This window comes from Schistocerca americana, chromosome 3, assembly GCF_021461395.2.
Source record: "Schistocerca americana isolate TAMUIC-IGC-003095 chromosome 3, iqSchAmer2.1, whole genome shotgun sequence".
Classification (NCBI taxonomy): domain Eukaryota; kingdom Metazoa; phylum Arthropoda; class Insecta; order Orthoptera; family Acrididae; genus Schistocerca; species Schistocerca americana.
The window spans coordinates 690,128,369-690,150,757 of record NC_060121.1 but is presented as its reverse complement, the minus strand read 5'-3'; the positions used below and the strand labels follow the sequence as shown (position 1 = coordinate 690,150,757).

Below are 22,389 nucleotides of genomic sequence, written 5' to 3'. Positions count from 1 at the left end.
GATTAAATCAAATAGAGAGCGGCTGTTTCCCGTAGTACAAAGCATCATTCTATGTGGTCTATGTGATCGAGAAAATGTACTGTCAAGAGGCCATTGAGATGATGGTACATTAAGGACGAAAACGGTCAAGGAAAATTTAGAGCAGTTTTAAGAGTTCTCATTGACTCAGGTGATTGAACTCACCAAAAACGTTTAGAGACAGAGCCAGAATTGCTACATACCTCAGCTACACAACTCAGAATTAGCTGCTTGATTGTCTCCATTTTGTCATACTAAAAATGCTATTCAATAAAGATAAGAAGCTGTCCTTGGTGACGAAAAATCTATGCCAGTGGGTACAGAAAAACTCAGGTATTTTGATTTACAAAAGAGCACAGTACACGAAGAGTTCATATGCATTCTGTCTGCAACTGATTTGCCTGGCGTTGCATTATGCGATCAGATCGTTTAAGAATTAAATGAAGTCGGCCTATGTGTTGAGTACTTGATAGATCAAGGTGAAGACCCAGGTGCCTACGTGTCTGGAAAGTTTAGTGGCGTACAATCTCTGATAAAGCACACAAACTAAACCTAGCTGTCGTGAAGGCCTACCGATTGCCTACTGTTTGCAATATAATGGGAACTCTAAATAGTGTTACCAATTTTGCGCTTGACTCAGAAAAGAGGTTGGAAATTATCACGCGAGCTGTCATTAAAAAACATCCAGAGGCGAAAAAATTTACAATGTCTTAGAGATGCACACTGACTTGAAAGGCCTGATGCATTCCTTCAATTCAAAAAGCTTTTTGACTCTATCGTACAGTTCCTTGTAGAAATGTGCAGAGCTTCCCAGTTATCGGAAATTGCAAGTCTTTTGTCTACCGTTCAACGACTCTATTTTGTCTTGCCTTTAAGGTAGCCGCCGCTGTATTTGAAATTACTGTTTCACATTCACGGCGACTTCAGGCTGCTACATTAGACCTAACCCTTTACTACGGAATGGTATAAAAGGCAATAAGAACACTCGATAGGCATGAGGAAATTTTCCAAGAGACGTGACGTGTTGTAGAGCCTTTGGATATCCAAGTGCATGCACCCAATACCACGAAAAGTTCAGTCCATCGCTCAAATTCAGCAGCACCTGATGCTAAAGAATATTACAGGTAAAATGAACCTTTCATATATACACACGTTTTTTTGTTTGATGCAGCATATCTTTCTTTTCTGTTATCTTCCTGAGAACTCTACGGTAATGTCAGCCGTGTTTTGTTTCAGACTGAATGTATTCCTTCCTTTCATCGATTTTGTGTTGGGACAGTTGAGGAGTCGCTTTTAGACAGCATAGCATTTTTCCACTCTCCAACTTTCCACCCTTGTTCCAAGTACTACCGTAAAAAGAGAAAATCTGAACTCGTTAGTGGCAGCTGCAGCGTTTGCCTCACCCTCTCTCATTATCGGAGAAAAACCACTTTGGAAGGAGCTTTGGGGAGAGAGCAGAGGCACATCAAGATACAAATTAGGTACTTCCAAATTTAAAAATTCTTTTATAAATTCTCGCAACATTACCAGTAATCACTTCTAGTGAGGAGGGCACCTTCTCTTCACGTAAACTGATAAAATCGTACCTCTGTACGACAATATTTGAAGACAGGTTAAACGGTTTGGTTGCCATTTATAGTCACCGAAATGTGCCTGGCAGCTTACAACATGTCAAAGTCGCTGCAAAATTTGCAAAAAGTTATCCGGGGGGACTTGCTATGCGTTAAACGAGGAAAACAAAATGTTGTGCCCTTTTATTAGTGTTTAGGTGTTTACGTTGATAAAGCCTATTCTCGGCTCTGTCAAGCACATTCCAAACCAAAATACTATGTCCGCGCCACTGGGTGCAAGGAAGTAGGAAGGGACACGGACGAACTCCAAGCTACTCTACAAGCTGTTGAGGAACAACTGCCATTAAGAGAGAAATGAGAGGACTTCAAATGTTTCAATGACAAACCCAAGAAGAAGAGTGGGGTTACTTGGATAGGAGAAAGAGAGAAACCTCTAGAAATGATGAGAGAAATGTGGAAGAAATGAAAGAAGAAACCGTTGAAATAACCGTAATCAATAGCGGCCCATACGTAAAAGAAGAAGGAAGGAGGAGAGTAACGACAGATGAAAACTACTTTCCGATAAGCAAAAGCTAGATATGACTGGGTTGGAGGGAAAATGTGGCCAATAACACTGCCAATGAATAACGAACAGATTAGTAATCTAGGCAAAGGTCGCCTTAGTAGATTTAAGGAAGTTGGACGGCAGAATGGGGAGCCGAGTGTTTACATTCAGGAGCAGCTCGCTCGGGTACAAAGGTACTGCACGAATATCGGGCAGTGGATTGGGACTTCAGGGAATCACAACAGCACCAACGAAACGAGGTCCATGGAAAGAGTTGTGGTTAGCGCATAAACATTTCCAAAATTCTTTCCTTTGGATCGGTACATCCGTTAGAATATTTAAAGAAATTTAGAGGTTTGGCCAGAATGATGGAATGAAGGAAAGCAAATATCATTCATTAAAAGTAATCTGGGACGAGACTTTTTCAGATGGGAACTGGAGATTATAGATGAGTATGAGGTAGCAGAGATTTTTAATCCAGGTTTTTTGAAATGGTTTTCGTCTAAGGAAAACCAACAAGTCATCCTTAGTAAATTCTGGCGAGGCGTCAGGTATGAACCGCATTAAGGTAGTATGAAAGGTTTGTGCCTAATGTAGGTGCACGAAGTGAAGCATTGGATAGTAGCCTAGGTGTGAAACCATATTTTTTGGACTAGAACTGAAGCAGCCAGTTCAGTAAGCCAAGTATTTGTTTCTGCACCCAAAGATAATGCGGAAATAGGAAGAGCGTAGCGTATCAGTAATGGAGGGGAATACAATGGTGAGTTTCGACTAGGGAACAGCAACAGTCGCACTCGATTTGAAACGAACAGAAAGCTATTTGATAACGAATTAAACTCCCAGTGATCCTGCCTCTCTACGGCAAGCCAGAACGTGGCTAGCATGGTATACTTCGGGCTGTTGGGGTTTTATTTTCTATTCTGCAGTGTCTACCTCTACAAGTACAATAATCAGCCAAAACATTGGCCGCCGACCTTCTATCGATATAAACCCGTCATGACCTTTGGCCTAGGGGTAGCGTCTTTGATTTACAATAAAAGCGTCCTCGGTCCCGGGTTCCAAAGACACCACTGCCTATGTTTTGATTTATAATCAGCATTGGTGGCTGAATGCTTCCGGCATAAGAACTCATCGTCATCCCGCCAATGGCCTTGTCAAAGAGGGTGCTGGAATGGATTGAGATTCAGGTCACCCTCTTGTCCTTCGGGTGGTAAACTGCCTCTGAAGGCGAAAGAATAAGCAATGATCAACGGTATGACGATGCAGAAGGGAGTGGAAACCACTGCATTAAAAACACGTAGTGTTTATCCACAGGACACGTGGCCTGTAATTGAAAAAGTGTAGTGACAATCTCTCCATTGGCAAAACATTCCGGAATCGTCCCCCATTTGGATCTCCGGGAGCAGATTACCGAAAGGGACGTGACCATGAGAACAAGATTGAATAATCAACGAAGGGATAATGTTCTACGAGTCGGAGAGTGGAATGTCAGAAGCTTCAACCAGATAGGAAAGCTAGAAAATATGGTCAGATGAATATAGAGTAATATCAACAGCAACAGAAAATGGTATAACCGCACTAGGATTCGTTGTGAATCGAAAAGTAGGGCAGAGAGAGTGTTACTGTGAGCAATTCAGTGATAGATGTGTTCTTATCAGAATCGACAGCAAACCAACAACGACAACGTTAGTTCAGATATACATGCCGATGACGCAAGCTAAGGATGAAGAAGCAGAGAAAGTAAGGATAATACCTAAGGGTAATACTATACAGTATTAAATAAAGGGAGATGAAAACCTAATAGTCATGGCAGACTGGAGGAAACAGTGCAAGAAGGGTTACAGGAGAGTAGGGGCTTGGGACAAGGAATGAGAAAGTCTGAGTTCTGTAATAAAGTTCAGCTAGTAATAGCCAATACTCTGTTGAAGAATCACATGAGGATGTGGTATACTTGGAATAGGCCGGCTGATACGGGAAGATTTCAGCTAGATTACGCCGTGATCAGACAGAGGTTCCGAAATCAGATATTGGATTGTAAGGCGTACCCAGGAGAACATATAGATTCAGATCACAATGTAACAGTGATGAAGATTTTGATGAAGTTAAGGAGACTAGACAGAAAGAATCAATACACAAAGAAGTGGGATACAGAAGCACTAAGGAATGACGAGATACACTTGAAGTTCTCTAAGGCTATAAATGCAGCAGTAAGAAACAGATCAGTAGGCAGTACTGTTGAAGAGGAATGGACATCTCTAAAAAGAACAATCACAGAAGCTGGGAAGAGAACACAAGTACAAAGAAGGTAACTGCGATGAACCCATGGGTAACAGAAGAAATACTTCAGTTAATCAACGAAAGAAGAAGTACAAAAATTCTCAGGGAAATTCAGGAATACAGAAATACAATTCGCTGAGGAATGAAATAAATAGGAAGTGCAGGGAAGCTAAGACGAAATGGCTGCATGAAACATGTGAGGAAATCGAAAAAAATGATTGTCGGAAGGACTGACTCAGCATGTAGCAAAGTCAAAACAATCTTCGGTGAAATTTAAAGCAAGGGTGGTAGCACTAAGAGTGCAACGGGAATTCCGCTCTTAAATGCAGAGGAGAGAGCGGCTGGGTGAAACGAGCACACTGAAGGCCTCTAAGAGGGCAAAGATTTGTCAGATGTTATAGAAGAAGAAATAATTATGAAAAATCCACCTCGATTGCACAAACTACCTGGTGTTTACCTAGGTTTCAGCGCGGATAACCACGCCTTCTTCAGAACAAATATAAAACCGCTTGCCTAAATAGGCATAATCAAAGGCTAAAATCAACACTTACAGTGGCAAGACCTCATAAAACTTTTTTACAAATACACGGTACATATGTACCAAGTCAATAATATAACTTATCTCAACCCTGTGTGTGCTGTCTCGCCCCAGCCAACGTACGATGGTCACAGGCTCTCCACCGAACACTATGTCAGCACATACCTCAGATCACCGCTCCATCCCTCCAAATGGTGGGAAATGGTCAATCTCTGTCCAGCTGCCAGGGAGGAAGGTTAGGTTAGTGTAATTTATTTATTATTATTATTACTGGCAGTAAACTGATTGTTGGATTGTCCTGCGCACTCCACCCCCCACACCCGCCCCCACTTTCCACCGCCCCCCATGACAACTTTAAGCAACACCCTACCTCAACTTTTTCTGATTGCATGTGAATATGCTCATTTGAAGTTCGAAAACTGACTGCCCTAGTTCACAATATAGTCACCAGAGTGAGTTCAAACCGGTCTACAACAACCATTCCACTCTCCACCATCCCCCACGCCACTTTTTATTTTCTACTGCGAGGAGTATTTAACTATTTGCAGGGCTGTAGAAGTACCGAAAATAACGTACAGTGGTTGAAATCGAGGCTTCACGATTGGTAATATGCATGGAAAATCTCTAAGTATATGTGTGTAGAGCTGTCAGCGGCAAACTATTGCTGTTCAAACGCATCACTTGCTAACTGATCGTCTTTAAATGATGGTGTCAGGGAGACACACTCTTTACATAGAGAGAAGGGAAAATTTTACAGCCCATGTTGCTAAGTCCAGTCGACACACTGTGTACTACTGAATAACTTATTACTAGCGTAAAAAAATCGAAATCTATAGCTTGTAGAGGTGCTGTCAGGGCTCTGGGTACGTATCAGAGTTGAAACGTATAAACAAAAGTAGCGAAAGTAATCTGGCAAGCAATAATAGCACATACTTACGGGAAAATTATCGGAGCAGCAACAGAAATCAACTTTGTACACATGTCAGCTTACTGTTGTAGATCCCTACAGGAGGAAGTGGAAGTCAAGTGAACATGTAGAACTATTTCCAGACTTTAATTTTCTATAAAGTGCAGCACTATATGAGTCTGCAGACAAGCTATCTGATGTGTTTTTTGGAGCAGTACACGGAACTGTTTTTAACTTTGAGCTTCCAATACATCCATCATCTGCACTACACGTTGAGTCTCTTCTAGGTATGAAGCGAGTGTTACTGTATCTTTCATGATCGTCCTATCCAGAATGCATGCATGTAGATCATCGGGAGGAGGGGATTCTTAGATTTTTTTTAGTAAGCTGGTGTATAGCACAGGCTAATATTCTTGTATAAAATCAAACAGCGCATGGGTATGTCAGCAATATGACCATATACACACGGAAAACTATCGAAAAATATGAAAAACGACATAAAATCGGTAAGAGTCGAGAAAAACCTGGTATAATTACGAGAAACTGATGGGAAATACGTAAAATTGAGATAAATACGACGAAATATGTAAAATAGCGAAAGCCTAGCAGAATTACGTAAATTTATTGTGAATACATAAAATTAGAAAAAAAGTAGCATGCAATGCTGTTAATTGAGGTGAAGTGATGGTATGCAGACACTCAAGATCGAGAAAAGCTTAAAAATTATGCTCTGTTGGCATTCAGTTTTAGTCTCTCTCCCCCCCCCCCCCCCCCCCGTAAACTACATGGGAGTTTGTAAATCATACTTCAACGAAGACAATATAAGCATTATGCGGAAGCGCTGTAGAAATGCACGTGAAACATATGTCCCGCAGTCCTGGACAGTGTTCTTACACATCCAGTCGAATATGGATATTTCTGAATTATGGTTGTTGCCCAAAAGTAATGTTATACCACAAGTGTTGAGGAGAAGGATCAATGCATTTAACAGACTTGAGCCATTCTCTAGCGCGATCTGTAGGAGAGTGGACTGATACTACACATATTTTCCTTGGCGGTTTGAGGAGGGGGTACTCAAGAGATGTGGTGTCAGGACGAAATTGCTATATTATTCTTGATGTCAGCAAGACTACCTAACATCAGACCACGACTTCTGTGTGCGCGAGGGAGGCTACCAGGTCTGTGGTGATGCTACTGCAGTAATGTTGTTACATCTCCTTTGGCTACTAATCGTGATGTTTCCTTCCTGATAAGATGTCACTGTTTCTCCGTGTGCATTTTCATGCAGTGTGACATGGGTGGTAACTCTATGTGTCAACTTACGAAAATATTTTTGCCGTTTTTCCTCGTTCTATTTCTTAGTGAGGCATGGCCGCGTCTATCAAAACCGTTACTACTACTGAGAAGTACGACTGACACGGGAAACATGATTGAGGGTACGTACATATCCCACTTAAAAGACTTATAAAATACATAAATTTCCTAAAAGACAGCACAGCGGCTTACCGAATTCGTTCTAGTTGGTTTATAAGCAGTCTCAGCGACGGGTGAACATCGATGATACCTTCATAGTGAGAAACAGCTCTGTCACTTCCTAGGATACCACAATAGTCTCCACACCAAAATAAAATTCACGATGGAGGTAAAAAGGGACAACTACCCTTTCTAGGTGTGCTGGTTACAGAAAATTAGGAGGAACCTAATACGTACAGCGACGAACACACTCGCGGAGCTATACATGCATAAGCCGACAAATCATCAAAAATAGGAATAATCAATACACTAAGGACGAATATGTAAGATGCAACACCGAGAGAATTTTCTGATAAGTAATGGGTGCTCCAGCCATTGCATAAGAAGCAGAGGAGGAAAATATTGGCTACAGCCTTCCTACGATATATCCCTATCGTGATTGTGTATAGGGGACGGTAGCTTATGGTTAGCCCCATTTTTGTTCTGCCCACAGCTATGTGTTAAGTGCCCTCCGCCTGCATGGTTAGAAACCTCTTTCAGTTGTGGAGAATCTGAGCAACATATTTAGCAAAAAATCTTTCAGCATGATGGGTGCCTTACGAAAGGTTGTAGGAGTGATAATTGCAGTTTTCTGCGCCCGTGTTATTGGTTGTGATAGTACTGTCATATATGAACTGAAACGGAGAAATTAGGATCTTTGTCTCCGTCGTAAAAAAAAAAAAAGAAAAAAAATGATGGAGAGCTTAGATTTTTCGGACAAATACTTAATAACAATTCGTAGAAAAGTATTTGACATGTCAGAATGCATGATACGACTTGTGAAAACAGGATGTCACACTGCGTGTCACCACAGAAATTCTGTACTGTGATCGATATTCTGGAATACATGAGCAGCTTAACAGGTTTGGAGGCTGTTTGGTATACTTCCGAGAATTAATCCAAATAGGTATGCTGCACAGTTATCTATCTATCAACATTCATACTCTGGTATAAACCAATGATGCCTTAGTCGACAAATTCGTGTGATCTGCGTATGTAGTTATGTGTGTAAACATACGTCGAAATGTGTAGCATAAGGCACGAATGTACTGGCGCAAACTCAGATGACGAGCTCCAACTTGACCGTCCAAATATAAGACGCCACTATGTTGATTGTATTTAAACGACGCAGTGGAATTATCAAAAACACAAAAAAGGATGGCCCCACCCAGTCGGTAAGTATAGCAGGTTTGTTAAATAGTGGCCTCTCCTCGATTCTGACTCAATTGAAGGCCTGTATGTTAAATCATTTCGTGGAAGTGAAGTCGAGAAACCCCATGGGGGTGGGATGTCTGGTGGTGAGATGAGGTTCTCGCAGAAGTTAGCTAGACCCTCCGAAGTTACTCTTTCTGTAATAGCGTGTCAGCACTATCTGCTCTTGCATATGCCGATTATCGTGCAGAAACGTATGTAAAATAAGTAAGAGACATGATGGGTTTTTAATTGTAATTAAACACTTTATTCAGGTATGTGACAAATGGTTCTGAGCACAATGGGGCTTAATATCTGAGGTCATTAGACCACTAGAACTTAGAACTACTTAAACCTAAAAAAACCTAACGACATCACACACATCCATGTCCGAGGCAGGATTCGAACCTGCGACCGTAGCGGTCGCACGGTTCCAGACTGAAGCGCCTAGAACCGCTCGGCCACACCGGCCTGCTAGGTATGTGACAACCACGATGTTGCGGAAGGATATTGCTATTGGGCAGCGTGAAACGATACTTAGCTGTTGTGAGTATGAGAATTCCATAATGTTTCGACGCTATACACCAATAAATGATAATCGGAAATGTTCTGTTGGAATGTAAAGTTCCTGTAGTTAGTGTTAAGACATGTGCAAAGAAAATGACGTGGGTAGAACTAAGACCGGTTGTAAGGGATGTAATTTTGTATTTTTAATTGATGGTAGGTTAAAAAAGATAACTGGACATTAAATACAACTGTTCCAAGGAACTTCGTATCGCAGAACAGGGAACGCATGCGGAGACATCTCCGGTCGGTAGGGGACACAGCGCTCTCAGTTGCATATTTTAGGAAAAATGACACATGTGATTCTTCTATTTTCTGTAGTGTGACCTGGTGTCTCGCTTCATTTTGTTGTCAACCGACTTAACACATGCCCCTGGTAAGGGATTAGGGCCTTTGGCTGCTGGGTGGCTGAGATGTCTGCATGCATCAGCCACGGCAGTGGCCGGTTCTTCCAGCCAGTTTTCTTTATATTTCATAAACGCCACCTCGATGTACCATTGCAATGGTAAAATGGTATCTGGCATAGCGTATGAACAACATTCTCTTTAATTATAGCTTCTTGTTGCCGAAAGTAAAATGATTGGGTTATTGCGATATATGAACAGATAGTGTGAAAGGCTGTGCTCTGTGATGTTAATTCACCTGTCCGAAATGTTTGTAATACCCACATGTATGACAATTTATTCACAGACACTGATTTGAACGCCAGGGACGCTCACAAATAATGTGATGTGTCCATCAAACTGAAAGAAATCGGTTAACACAGATGTTTCTTCAGAGTTTAAAGTTGTCACTTTTTGTTTCGTCCCTTGGAAGTTTCAAAATGCGAGGACATTTAGCAGTGGTCAGTAGTTTTCGCAGCCTAATAGTGGAAGCTATTTCGATTTTTTGAATGGTAGACATGTATAGGAGATGTGAGATAAGATAGTAAATCTGTCAGATGTATCACTATATAACTCCAACCTCTGCAGCCTGCTCATCTGTAATTGGTAGCAGGTATGTGGTTTTTTCACATCAATGGAAGTCAAAAAATGATAGGAGGCGTAGAAAGAGAAAGACAGACAGAGGAAGAGAGAAAGAGAGAGAGAGAGACGTGAATTGTATCCTGCAGTTGAATGCAAAAATAACTGTATAGATGCCGTTTTATATTGACAGTTCAATCATCTGAAATGAGTGGAGGAGGAGGAGATTAGTGTTTAACGTCCCGTCGACAACGAGGTCATTAGAGACGGAGCGCAAGCTCGGGTGAGGGAAGGATGGGGAAGGAAATCGGCCGTGCCCTCTAAAAGGAACCATCCCGGCATTTGCCTGAAACGATTTAGGGAAATCACGGAAAACCTAAATAAGGATGGCCGGAGACGGGATTGAACCGTCGTCCTCCCCTGAAAGGAGTGTAGTGGCCTTATGCATGAGGAGTGCCCTCTAACTATACCGACTTCGCTCATAAAACTAAAAGAAAATGGACTGCACTGATTAACGTGTAAAAATTATTTTAACATCGGTGCAGTTGTGCTTTTTAATAGATTCTTGTTTATAAGTGGTGTATTTATGTTCAATACAACTGTTTACACTGAAATGCTCTCAGAATAGCGAGCGCCTCTGGGGGCAACTACTGGTGATGTGGTGTGATTGTCTCTCTTAGGTGGCTGCAGCTGCATTTTTGGACAAACAACATGCAGCCTTCTTTCTTCACTTTGTTCTCTTCCCCACTGGAGCGGTGACTTATTTTGTATGTGTTGATGTTGTCTGCATCGATAGTGCTCACTGCCCAATCCAAGTGCTCCGCTGGAAATTCTGCCTCCGACTGTAGCCACACTGCCTGCTTGCAGCTACAGCAGTCAGGGGTGTGTGGTGGCAGCGGTCGTCAGAAAAAGCGTTCTGGAGAGTTCTCTGGAATCTGGTTGTTGTTCCAGGGGCTGATAAATACATTCATAGAACATTCTGACTTTGGTGGAACTCTTTGTGTACCACCGGCAACAGGTTCTGGAACAGATCAGAAAAACTGCTTCTACTTCTGCAAGGCCTAGGGGATAGATGGGATGGAGGAAAGGTTTCAGAGGAAAGAGGTAGTGGTGGTTCTGGTGTTATTTGTTTGCTACCACATGCGGAAGAGAACACAGCGTTATGGTGGTGAGTGAATTTCATTTCCGGTAGCTGTGTGACGTTAGTACAATGCTTTTCGTTAATTTCCGATGTACACTCCTGTAAATGGAAAAAAGAACACATTGACACCGGTGTGTCAGACCCACCATACTTGCTCCGGACACTGCGAGAGGGCTGTACAAGCAATGATCACACGCACGGAACAGCGGACACACCAGGAACCGCGGTGTTGGCCGTCGAATGGCGCTAGCTGCGCAGCATTTGTGCACCGCCGCCGTCAGTGTCAGCCAGTTTGCCATGGCATACGGAGCTCCATCGCAGTCTTTAACACTGGTAGCATGCCGCGACAGCGTGGACGTGAACCGTATGTGCAGTTGACGGACTTTGAGCGAGGGCGTATAGTGGGCATGCGGGAGGCCGGGTGGACGTACCGCCGAATTGCTCAACACGTGGGGCGTGAGGTCTCCACAGTACATCGATGTTGTCGCCAGTGGTCGGCGGAAGGTGCACGTGCCCGTCGCCCTGGGACCGGACCGCAGCGACGCACGGATGCACGCCAAGACCGTAGGATCCTACGCAGTGCCGTAGGGGACCGCACCGCCACTTCCCAGCAAATTAGGGACACTGTTGCTCCTGGGGTATCGGCGAGGACCATTCGCAACCGTCTCCATGAAGCTGGGCTACGGTCCCGCACACCGTTAGGCCGTCTTCCGCTCACGCCCCAACATCGTGCAGCCCGCCTCCAGTGGTGTCGCGACAGGCGTGAATGGAGGGACGAATGGAGACGTGTCGTCTTCAGCGATGAGAGTCGCTTCTGCCTTGGTGCCAATGATGGTCGTATGCGTGTTTGGCGCCGTGCAGGTGAGCGCCACAATCAGGACTGCATACGACCGAGGCACACAGGGCCAACACCCGGCATCATGGTGTGGGGAGCGATCTCCTACACTGGCCGTACACCACTGGTGATCGTCGAGGGGACACTGAATAGTGCACGGTACATCCAAACCGTCATCGAACCCATCGTTCTACCATTCCTAGACCGGCAAGGGAACTTGCTGTTCCAACAGGACAATGCACGTCCGCATGTATCCCGTGCCACCCAACGTGCTCTAGAAGGTGTAAGTCAACTACCCTGGCCAGCAAGATCTCCGGATCTGTCCCCCATTGAGCATGTTTGGGACTGGATGAAGCGTCGTCTCACGCGGTCTGCACGTCCAGCACGAACGCTGGTCCAACTGAGGCGCCAGGTGGAAATGGCATGGCAAGCCGTTTCACAGGACTACATCCAGCATCTCTACGATCGTCTCCATGGGAGAATAGCAGCCTGCATTGCTGCGAAAGGTGGATATACACTGTACTAGTGCCGACATTGTGCATGCTCTGTTGCCTGTGTCTATGCGCCTGTGGTTCTGTCAGTGTGATCATGTGATGTATCTGACCCCAGGAATGTGTCAATAAAGTTTCCCCTTCCTGGAACAATGAATTCACGGTGTTCTTATTTCAATTTCCAGGAGTGTATGTTGCATTACGGTTCGTTGTTTACGAGTTGTGGTTTTTCACGTTAATTTGGATGTTTTTTCGTCCAAGAGTGGTGAAGCATTTAGCATGATCTGTGTGTGCGCGCTTGTGTATGTATTTCAAACATCAAGGCTGTTTGGTTTCGGGAGGTGTTTAGTTGTTGGATTACATGATTTTTTCTTCTGGGAGCAGTGAAGCATTTACCATGAATTGTGTTTGTTTGCCTGTGTGCATATGCATTTGAACCATCAACACTGTTTGGTCTCAGGTTGTGTTAGCTGTTGGATTGAACGATTTTTTGAAATTGATGATTTTTTTTTTCAATTACAGTTCTGGAAATGGTTCTGCGGATGAATGAATTGATGTTAAAAATCTTGGAGGTGAATCTCAGGTGAGCACACACAGAGCATTCCCCACCAATCTGTACTGTCGTAGTTATGTTATTTGGACATGTAGTAATACTTGCACCAGCAGCTAAGCTTTCTTCTCAGTGGGGCAGCTGTGGAACGGTTTCAAGTGGTACTGCTAACTAAGTCACACAAATGATCAGCAAAAATTGAAGATGGGGCCTATAGAAAGTGGGGGCAGGGGTGGTTTAGTGTGGGGTGGTTATAGGACAGTTTGAATTCATTGTGGTGACTGTGTTGTGAACTAGGGCATTCAGTCTTAGAAATTCAACTGAACAGATAAACACACAATGACAAAAAACTGGGGGTGGGGGTGGCTAGAAGTGCTGGTGGTGGACAGTGGAAAGTGAGGGTGGGGGTTGGTGGAGTGTGGAGGACAGTCCAGCAGTCAGTTACCCACCAAAAATAATAGTAAATGAAGTATCCTACCGTAGCTTTCCTCTCTAGTAGCTGGACAGAGACTGACCACTTCTCAGAATTTGCAGGGGCCGTGGGGTATTGGGGGTGCATGATCATAGGAGTTGGGGGAGGGGTGTGAGGAGTGAGCAGCGCACTCTGGTGGATGCAGAGTAAACCAGCTCAGACAATCCCTACACGTCGAGGTGAACATACATACATCTCCATGTTATGTTACTGAAAGTACTCCAACTGAACTATAAATAAATAAATAAAATACCCTGCCTTCCTCTCCAGCACAGAATTATCGTTTCCCAACAAAGTAAAAAAAAATATACCCTACCCTAACCTTTCTATCTGGCGGATGGACAGAGGCTGATCGTTTCCCACCATTTCCAGGGATGAATGGTGGTTGGGGTAGGTGATATCAGAGGAATGGTGGGAGTGGTATGGAGGAAGTAGCCCAGTTGCCCTATTTCCCACAATTTCCAGTGGCTGGAGGGGGGGGGGGATATGACGTCATAGCGAGGAACTCAGATGCCATTTACATAAGTTACCTGCAGCAGAAATCCCTTAGCCCCACCACTCGTGTTCTGTGAACATTTGACCAGTTACACCATTTTCAAGATATTCGTTCATAGGCTCTGCATAATAATAAACTGCCCTTTGCAAAGTCGCTCATCTCAGTGGAATTCCCCTTTTCAATCCAAATCTTCGCTACAGTGATCTCCTGTCGGTGTCTGCCCTTCTTACATACTTTTGTTACCAAGTCTCGTGCCCACAATGCCACCAGGCAGCATCCAACGTCAGAGTGGGTAGTGGTCACAAAGTTTTCCTGATCCATTTATTTTGCTAGTAAAAGAACAAGAAAAGTCAAAAACATTGATATCTGTAACACCATCAATGAGAAATATCTTATTAGCAGTTCTAAAAAATGTGTAAATATTGGGCCTCTTTCAATTTCTTGAACCTGTCTCTATTTTCTAACCATTTTGTTGAAGACCAGAATGGTTCTGGAGTGAGCAGACCACCCACGCTTTTATTGGAAGATGGGGCGGAACGCCAGTAAAAGAGCAAATGAAAGATCGTCCGATTGAGTCACATACTCTATGCCTCATTCAGTTCAGAAATATATTTGATGAACACTTCCAGCCCCCTTCAATTATTCTACCAGACCTTCTGTAAGTGAATGGCTGCTAGGTTTTCTGCAGACAGTCATATCTGAATGTTCGCTCAAACATTCGTATTGGTCTAGATGCACAACGGCAGTGCCCCATTAGATTGCAAGTTATCTTCATAATGTCCTGTGGAAACACATGACTGTAAACGAATGCATATTAGCTGGTGTCATGAAACGGCTACATGCTGGTAAATGAGTGCGATGTTACTTTTACAGTGTGTCGAAGGTATATCAAATGTCTGTAAATTTAAAGAAATGGAAAATTATACAGTACTACGACTGCAAGGATGTTACAAACATAAGAACAGGAATAACTTAGCGCCTGCCAGTATGATAAGACTTTCAGTTGTTGCTAAGCTATTATACTTACATCACTCAGGGTGCTGAGTGTGAACTCCTTAGAAGGGAAGTAGAATTCCCGTATCTTCTTAGTGATCAGATCTGCATTTAAGGACGTGTGGTACAGTAATGTCATGGGAAACAGTCTGTCACTCTTGTTCTTTAGTTCTTGAAATAATGTCTCGTTTGAAACAAAAGCTGAAATAAAAATGTGAACTATTAGTTGAAAGTGGATAATGACTGCTAAGATTTACAAGCTGTTGAACCACGTTGAAAAAAATTCGTTGATGAATGGACAGAACGTACTCGCTAGAAAAAAATTGCTCTGAGCACTATGGGACTTAACATATGAGGTCATCAGTCCCCTTAGAACTTAGAACTAGCTAAACCTAACTAACCTAAGGACATCACATACATCCATGCCCGAGGCAGAATGCGAAGCTGCGACCGTAGCAATAGCTCTGTTCCGGACTGAAGCGCCTAGAAGCGCTCGGTCACCGCGGCCGGCTGCACTCGCTAGATATGTGCATTAATTTCTCTAGTGGGTACGAAATATAATATGTGTTTAAGGCTAAAAACTAATGGCACTTTATTTCCAGAAGTTGGAGGAAACAAGTAAATAACAGTAAAGAATCAACTGCAGTGTGATAGGCACTTATAAATACGTCCTCATAATTTAGCGACTAAACTTCAAACTATTACTATTCTTTAACATTGGAACAGTGATGTAATAACTTCCCAATAAAATGTAATCTGCTACAGGTAAGACTGGTCTCGAGTCAAAGAACTGTGAAACGGCAATAATCAGTAACAGACTGTATGATTGACAACTACGCTGATGTATGTTATAGTGGGCTACGTCAGGGATGTGCTCCTGCCTGTGTGCGCAGTTGTCTTACCTGGCTGCACACTTCCACACTGCCATGCTACGATTTCTGAGCTTGGGGAGGGTGAAGAGGCGGAAACTGCGACCATACAGCATTTGGATGGTAATGCTATTGCAATGCATGTGATTTGGTTCCGTATTTCACATTTCACAACAACGTAGCTCACAAGCAAAATACATTTTCTGCTTTATTTAATTATTTTTGGCACACTGAATACTGGGTGTTCGAATGCCTCTGAGCACTATGGGACTTAAAATCTGAGGTCATCAGTCCCCTAGAACTCAGAACTACTTAAACCTAACTAACCTAAGGACATCACACACATCCATGCCCGAGGCAGGATTCGATCGTGCGACCGTAGCGGTCGCGCGGCTCCAGACTGTAGCGCCTAGAACCGCTCGGCCATAGGGGCTGGCGATACTGGGTGTCCATAATTGAAGTTCCAGTTTCAAAACTCTGTAGAAAGGGAATCACTGCTGAAAATGGAGTTAAGTTCGAACACTTATTATTGACGCAGGGGAAACGTCATAATAAATTGCCTATAGATGGTGCTGTAAGAGTCTTAACGTCAATAGGGTCGGCTACAAATGACAGATGAATCGCAATACGACGGCTATGGTTTGAGTTCTATATTACACCACCCAAGCTGTTCAGTGTACATGACTGCACAACTTCGCCAGTCAACAGCTGTGGCACTGTTACGTAGGTAAGTCAATCCACCACGGCAAGGTCGTACCTCATCGGATGGGAAAGATCGGGTGTTAATTGTCCTGAGGCCAAAGTCAGCATAAAAGAAAAATGACATCGGTTCTTAACAGTCTTTGGGCCAAAAAACCGCATAAAAAGCAAAATTACATGTCTTTATAACTGCCGTGAGCCTGGAACAAGACATGTTGAGTATGCAGGCCACCATTTTGTAACAAGTTGACATCTAAAAACAGATTCTTCAACACGTTCAGAATACGCTGCGCAAGTGTTCCTTCAATGCAGCTACGTACGTGATTGGATCACAGAACAAAACATCTCTCACGTAAGACCACAGGCAGAAGTTACACGGTTTAAGATCAGGTGATCTGGACGACGAGGCGGTAGGGAAATGACGGCTGACAATTCTAGCATTTTCGAAAAGCCGCTGCAGCAACCGCTTCACTGGCTGTGCAGTGTGCGGGGGAGCGCCGCCTTCCATAGAAATGACCCTACTCGCACAACCCTCGTGGAACGACATTGGTGTGCAAAAGGCTCCCGTAGCCCTTGCCAGTGACGATTCAGGTAAGGACGCGCAGGACTCATCTCCACGGAAACATACGGCCCTACGATAAACGATGCCATCAAACTGCACCGCACAGCCGCCTTTGCAAAATGTGGTTGTAATGGTTGACGGGCGTGCGGATTTTCCATTGCCAATAGTCTACAATGCCGCAAATTGACATGTCCTTGGAGATGGAAATTGGCTTCGTCTGTCCACAGAATATTCCATGGCTATTTATTGTCTGCTTCCATGCGAGCAAAAAATTCTAGAGCGAATGTTTGTCTCCCTGACAGGTCAGCAGGAAGCAACTCCTCAACATGGATGATTTGTATGAAATGTAATGCAGGATTTTTCGTATAATTTCATGCGTTGTGCTCGCAGGCACGTTCGGCATTCTGGCAGTTTCCCGTGCACTTTATGTTTGCATACCACCGTCCGACTCCTGATGCAGTGCTGTGACCACAAATTCCATACATGTCAAATCAACAGCTTTCCTCACTCTGCCGCATTGCGAAAAGAACATTTTTTTCTTTATTGTTATTTCATATCCCTGCCCCGAGTGGGCTGGAAGCGCATAATACGCCGCTCTTCGGCCAAGCGGCTATAGAAACTAGCACAGGAGAAATGTGAAATACAAACAATACGTGTATTAAAGATGATGTTGACACATGACAGAGGTAAGTAATTGGAGCTAAAGTATACATAAAAGGAATAGTTCAGCGAGACATGAGTGCATAAAATCCACCTGTAATTAAAATGACAGTCGACGAAGACATAGTACAGAAACAATGGCGCACGAGGAGCACAGTTAATAATGGCGTCCCCAGTATGAAAGCCATATGGGACAACACGTAACACACACTGCTCTTATGTAAAACATACAGCAAGCGCCACACCACGACAGAGACAAACTGGATTAAAACTAGAAGGACCTGTCAAGGGTTCAAAAGAGCTTGTATTTTCGAATTTTGTAATCATTTTCTCCAGAACGTATTTTTTCATACCCTTAAGTGTCTGAAATTACTACAGGGTAACTAGCTCACAGAGCTTTACCAGCAGTGCCCGAGCTTTAATGGAGACAGCCAGGTGGGCTTCTCGGACGCAAACTAAGGAACAGCCGTATGCCTCGCATCTGTTGATGTGAACATTCTGACGCTTACACCGTCATCTGTTGGTCAAACTTCCTATAAATCTTTATTTGCTCCAGGATCTTTCTCCCAGCTGTTCAGATTTGACGTCATTCTGAACCGTGCTTTCTACAATATTCTGAAACTGTAACTTTAATTACGGATACCCTGTACGTAACATAATTCTTATCTGGTAGGAAATGTCGGCACACGGACGGGTGCAGAAAATTTCACAGATTTCCGCACTCAAGTTTGCCACGTAATTGTGACTTACTTACTTTCACAATTTGGAAAAGCGTTTCACACATACATGTTTATCGAAATAATTTATCTCGTTAGCAACCTCATTAACGGAGACGTAGACTCTCTTCCCAAGCAAAATAACACAGGCATCCCCCGACAGATTTCTGAGAAAAGAAATTGGCTTTGAAATGGGAATCACATAGCACATGCAAACCGGTGTTTTCAACTGAAAAGATAAACAGTCTATAAAACAGCTCGGAAACTGTGAAGATAAAAAGTCTCTAAAAGAGTTCAAAAAGTTTTCTTGTAATTCTTTCAGCAAAACAATGAATTAATCAAAACTCGCATTATCTTTAACGCCAGTTAGTTTACAGAAAAGGCCGGTGTTTTTGTCAGAATTTGTCTCTTCACAATGCTATTTTTTATAATCCATCCGCATCAAATGAGAAGTAAGTTATTTCTCACCTTCCAATGTCATACTTTGGACAGTGTGCAGTCAAAGTCCACTTAAAATGAGAGGTGTGCAGTGCTTTCCCGGTGTTATAATTTTCGTTCCTGCTCCTCTTGTTCCTTCATAATTTTAACAATACGGGTTTAAATCGAAAAAGTGATCCAGGCATGCCCCAGGATGTAACCAAAGTACTTTGCAGTGATATATAAAGTCTGCATACTCTTCTTTCAGTTTCACCGAAAATTGTTGCAACTGATGGTGTCATAATGCGTACAAACTCAGAAAATTTATTATTCCTATCACCTGCCCTTAATCGGGAAAGTATCTTAGAAAATTGATAAAGGGAAATGGATAGGTTAAAGTCAGATATAGTGGGAATTAGTGAAGTTTGGTGGCAAGAGGAACAACACTTTTGGTCAGGTGAATACAGGGTTATAAATACAAAATCAAATTGGTGTAATGCAGGAGTCTGTTTAATAATGAATTAAAAAAATAGGAGTGCGTGTAAGCTACTACAAACAGCATAGTGAACGCATTATTGTGGCCAAGATATACACGAAGCCCATGCCTACTACACTAGTACAAGTTTATATGCCAACTAGCTCTGCAGATGATGAGGAAATTGATGAAATGTATGATGAGATAAAAGAATTTATTCAGGTAGTGAAGGGAGACGAAAGTTTAATAGTCATGGTTGACTGGAATTCTAGAGTAGTAAAAGGGAGAGAAGGAAACATAGTAGGTGAATATGGATTGGGGGTAAGAAATGAAAGAGGAAGCCGTCTGGTAGGATTTTGCACAGAGCATAACTTAATCATAGCTAACACTTGGTTCAAGAATCATAAAAGAAGATTGTATACATAGAAGAAGCCTGGAGATACTGACAGGTTTAAGATAGATTATATAATGGTAAGACAGAGATTTAGGAACCAGGTTTTAAATTGTAAGACATTTCCAGGGGCTGATGTGGACTGTGACCACAATCTATTGGTTATGAACTATAGATTAAAACTGAAGAAACTGCAAAAAGGTGAGAATTTAAGGAGATGGGACCTGGATAAACTGACTAGACCAGAGGTTATACAGAGTTTCAGGGAGAGCATAAGGGAACTATTGACAAGAATGGGGGAAAGAAATACAGTAGAAGAAGAATGGGTAGCTTTGAGGGATGCAATAGTGAAGGCAGCAGAGGATCAAATAGGTAAAAAGATGAGGGCTAGTAGAAATCCTTGGGTAACAGAAGAAATATTGAATTTAATTGATGAAAGGAGAAAATATAAAAATGCAGTAAATGAAGCAGGCAAAAAGGAATACAAACGTCTCAAAAATGCGATCGACAGGATGTGTAAAATGGCTAAGCAGGGATGGCTAGAGGAAAAATGTGAGGATGTAGAGGCTTATCTAACGAGGGGTAAGATAGATACTGCCTACAGGAAAATTAAAGAGACCTTTGGAGAAAAGAGAACCACTTGCATGAATATCAAGAGCTCAGATAGAAACCTATTTCTAAGCAAAGAAGGGAAAGCAGAAAGATGGAGGAGTATATAGTGGGTCTATACAGGGGCAATGTTCCTGAGGACAAATCTTATGGAAATGGAAGAGGATGCAGATGAAGATGAAATGGAAGATATGATACTGCGTTAAAAGTTTGACAGAGCACTGAAAGACCTAAGTCGAAACAAGTCCCCAGGAGTAGACAACATTCCATTAGAACTACTGACGGCCTTGGGAGAACCAGTCCTGACAAAACTCTACCATCTAGTGAGCAAGATGTATGAGACAGGCGAAATACCCTCAGACTTCAAGAAGAATATAAGAATTCCAATTCCAAAGAAAGCAGGTGTTGACCGATGTGAAAATTACCGAACTATCAGTTTAATAAGTCACAGCTGCAATATACTAACGCGAATTCTTTACGGAAGAATGGAAAAACTGGTAGAAGCCGACCTCGGGGAAGATCAGTTTGGATTCCGCAGAAGTGTTGGAACACGTGAGGCAATACTGACCTTACGACTTATCTTAGAGGAAAGATTAAGGAAAGGCAAGCCTACGTTTCTAGCATTTGTAGACTTAGAGAAGGCTTTTGACAATGATGACTGGAATACTCTCTTTCAAAGTCTAATGGTGGCAGGGGTAAAATACAGGGAGGTAAAGGCTATTTACAATTTGTACAGAAACCAGATGGCTGTTATAAGAGTCGAGGGACACGAAAGAGAGGCAGTGGTTGGGAAGGGAGTGAGACAGGGTTGTAGCCTCTCTCCGATGTTATTCAATCTGTATATTGAGCAAGCAGTAAAGGAAACAAAAGAAAAATTCGGAGTAGGTATTAAATCCCTGGAGAAGAAATAAAAACTTTGAGGTTCGCCGATGACATTGTAATTCTGTCAGAGACAGCAAAGGACCTGGAAGAGTAGTTGAACGGAATGGACAGTGTCTTGAAAGGAGGATATAAGATTAACATCAACAAAAGCAAAAAGAGGATAATGGAATGCAGTCGAATTAAGCCGGATGATGCTGAGGGAATTAGATTAGGAATTGAGACACTTAAGTAGTAAAAGAGTTTTGCTATTTGGGAAGAAGTAGAGAGGATACAAAATGTAGACTGGCAATGGCAAGGAAAACGTTTCTGAAGAAGAGAAATTTGTTAACATCGAGTATAGATTTAAGGGTCAGGAAGTCGTTTCTGAAAGTATTTGTATGGAGTGCAGCCATGTATGGAAGTGAAACGTGGACGATAAACAGGTTGGACAAGAAGAGAATAGAAGCTTTCGAAAAGAAGTGCTACATAAGAATGCTGAAGATTAGATGGGTAGATCACATAACTAATGAAGAGGTATTGAATAGAACAGGGGAGAAGAGGAGTTTGTGGCACAACTCGACAAGAAGAAGGGACTGGTTGGTAGGACATGTTCTGAGGCATCAGGGGATGACAAATTTAGCATTGGAGGGCAGCGTGGAAGGTAAAAATCATAGAGGGAGATCAAGAAATGAATACACTAAGCAGATTCAGAAGGATGTAGGTTGCAGTAGGTACTGGGAGATGAAGAAGCTTGCACAGGATAGAGTAGCATGGAGAGCTGCATCAAACTAGTCTCAGGACTGGAGAGCACAACAACAACAACAACAACAACACCAATTTCATCAAATTACTGCAAATTTAGCACGAAGTGTTTCGTGATGTACAGAATAATGAATCCCGTCCGTCGGACGTTCTAATAGTTTGCTCTTTTATCGTTAACTAAGCCTTTAAATTCTACCTGGACATGATGTTAATGTTGTTCCATATCAAAACTGCAGCACCCATTATAGGACAGCATAGCAGATTTAGACAACTATCATCTTTTTGTCTTTCCAGTTCAGTTATAAA

The 22,389-nt window shown here is 42.7% G+C and overlaps 1 protein-coding gene across 1 annotated transcript in view; it reads right to left on the bottom strand.

The window, feature by feature from the left end:
• The window catches only part of LOC124605468 (venom carboxylesterase-6-like), a 165,630-nt gene that overhangs the window by 36,512 nt on the left and 106,729 nt on the right, over positions 1 to 22,389 (bottom strand). The window contains exon 7 of the mRNA XM_047137169.1: positions 15,097 to 15,263. The gene's annotated coding sequence lies outside the window, so the exon portion shown is untranslated. The remainder of the gene's footprint in view (positions 1 to 15,096; positions 15,264 to 22,389) is intronic.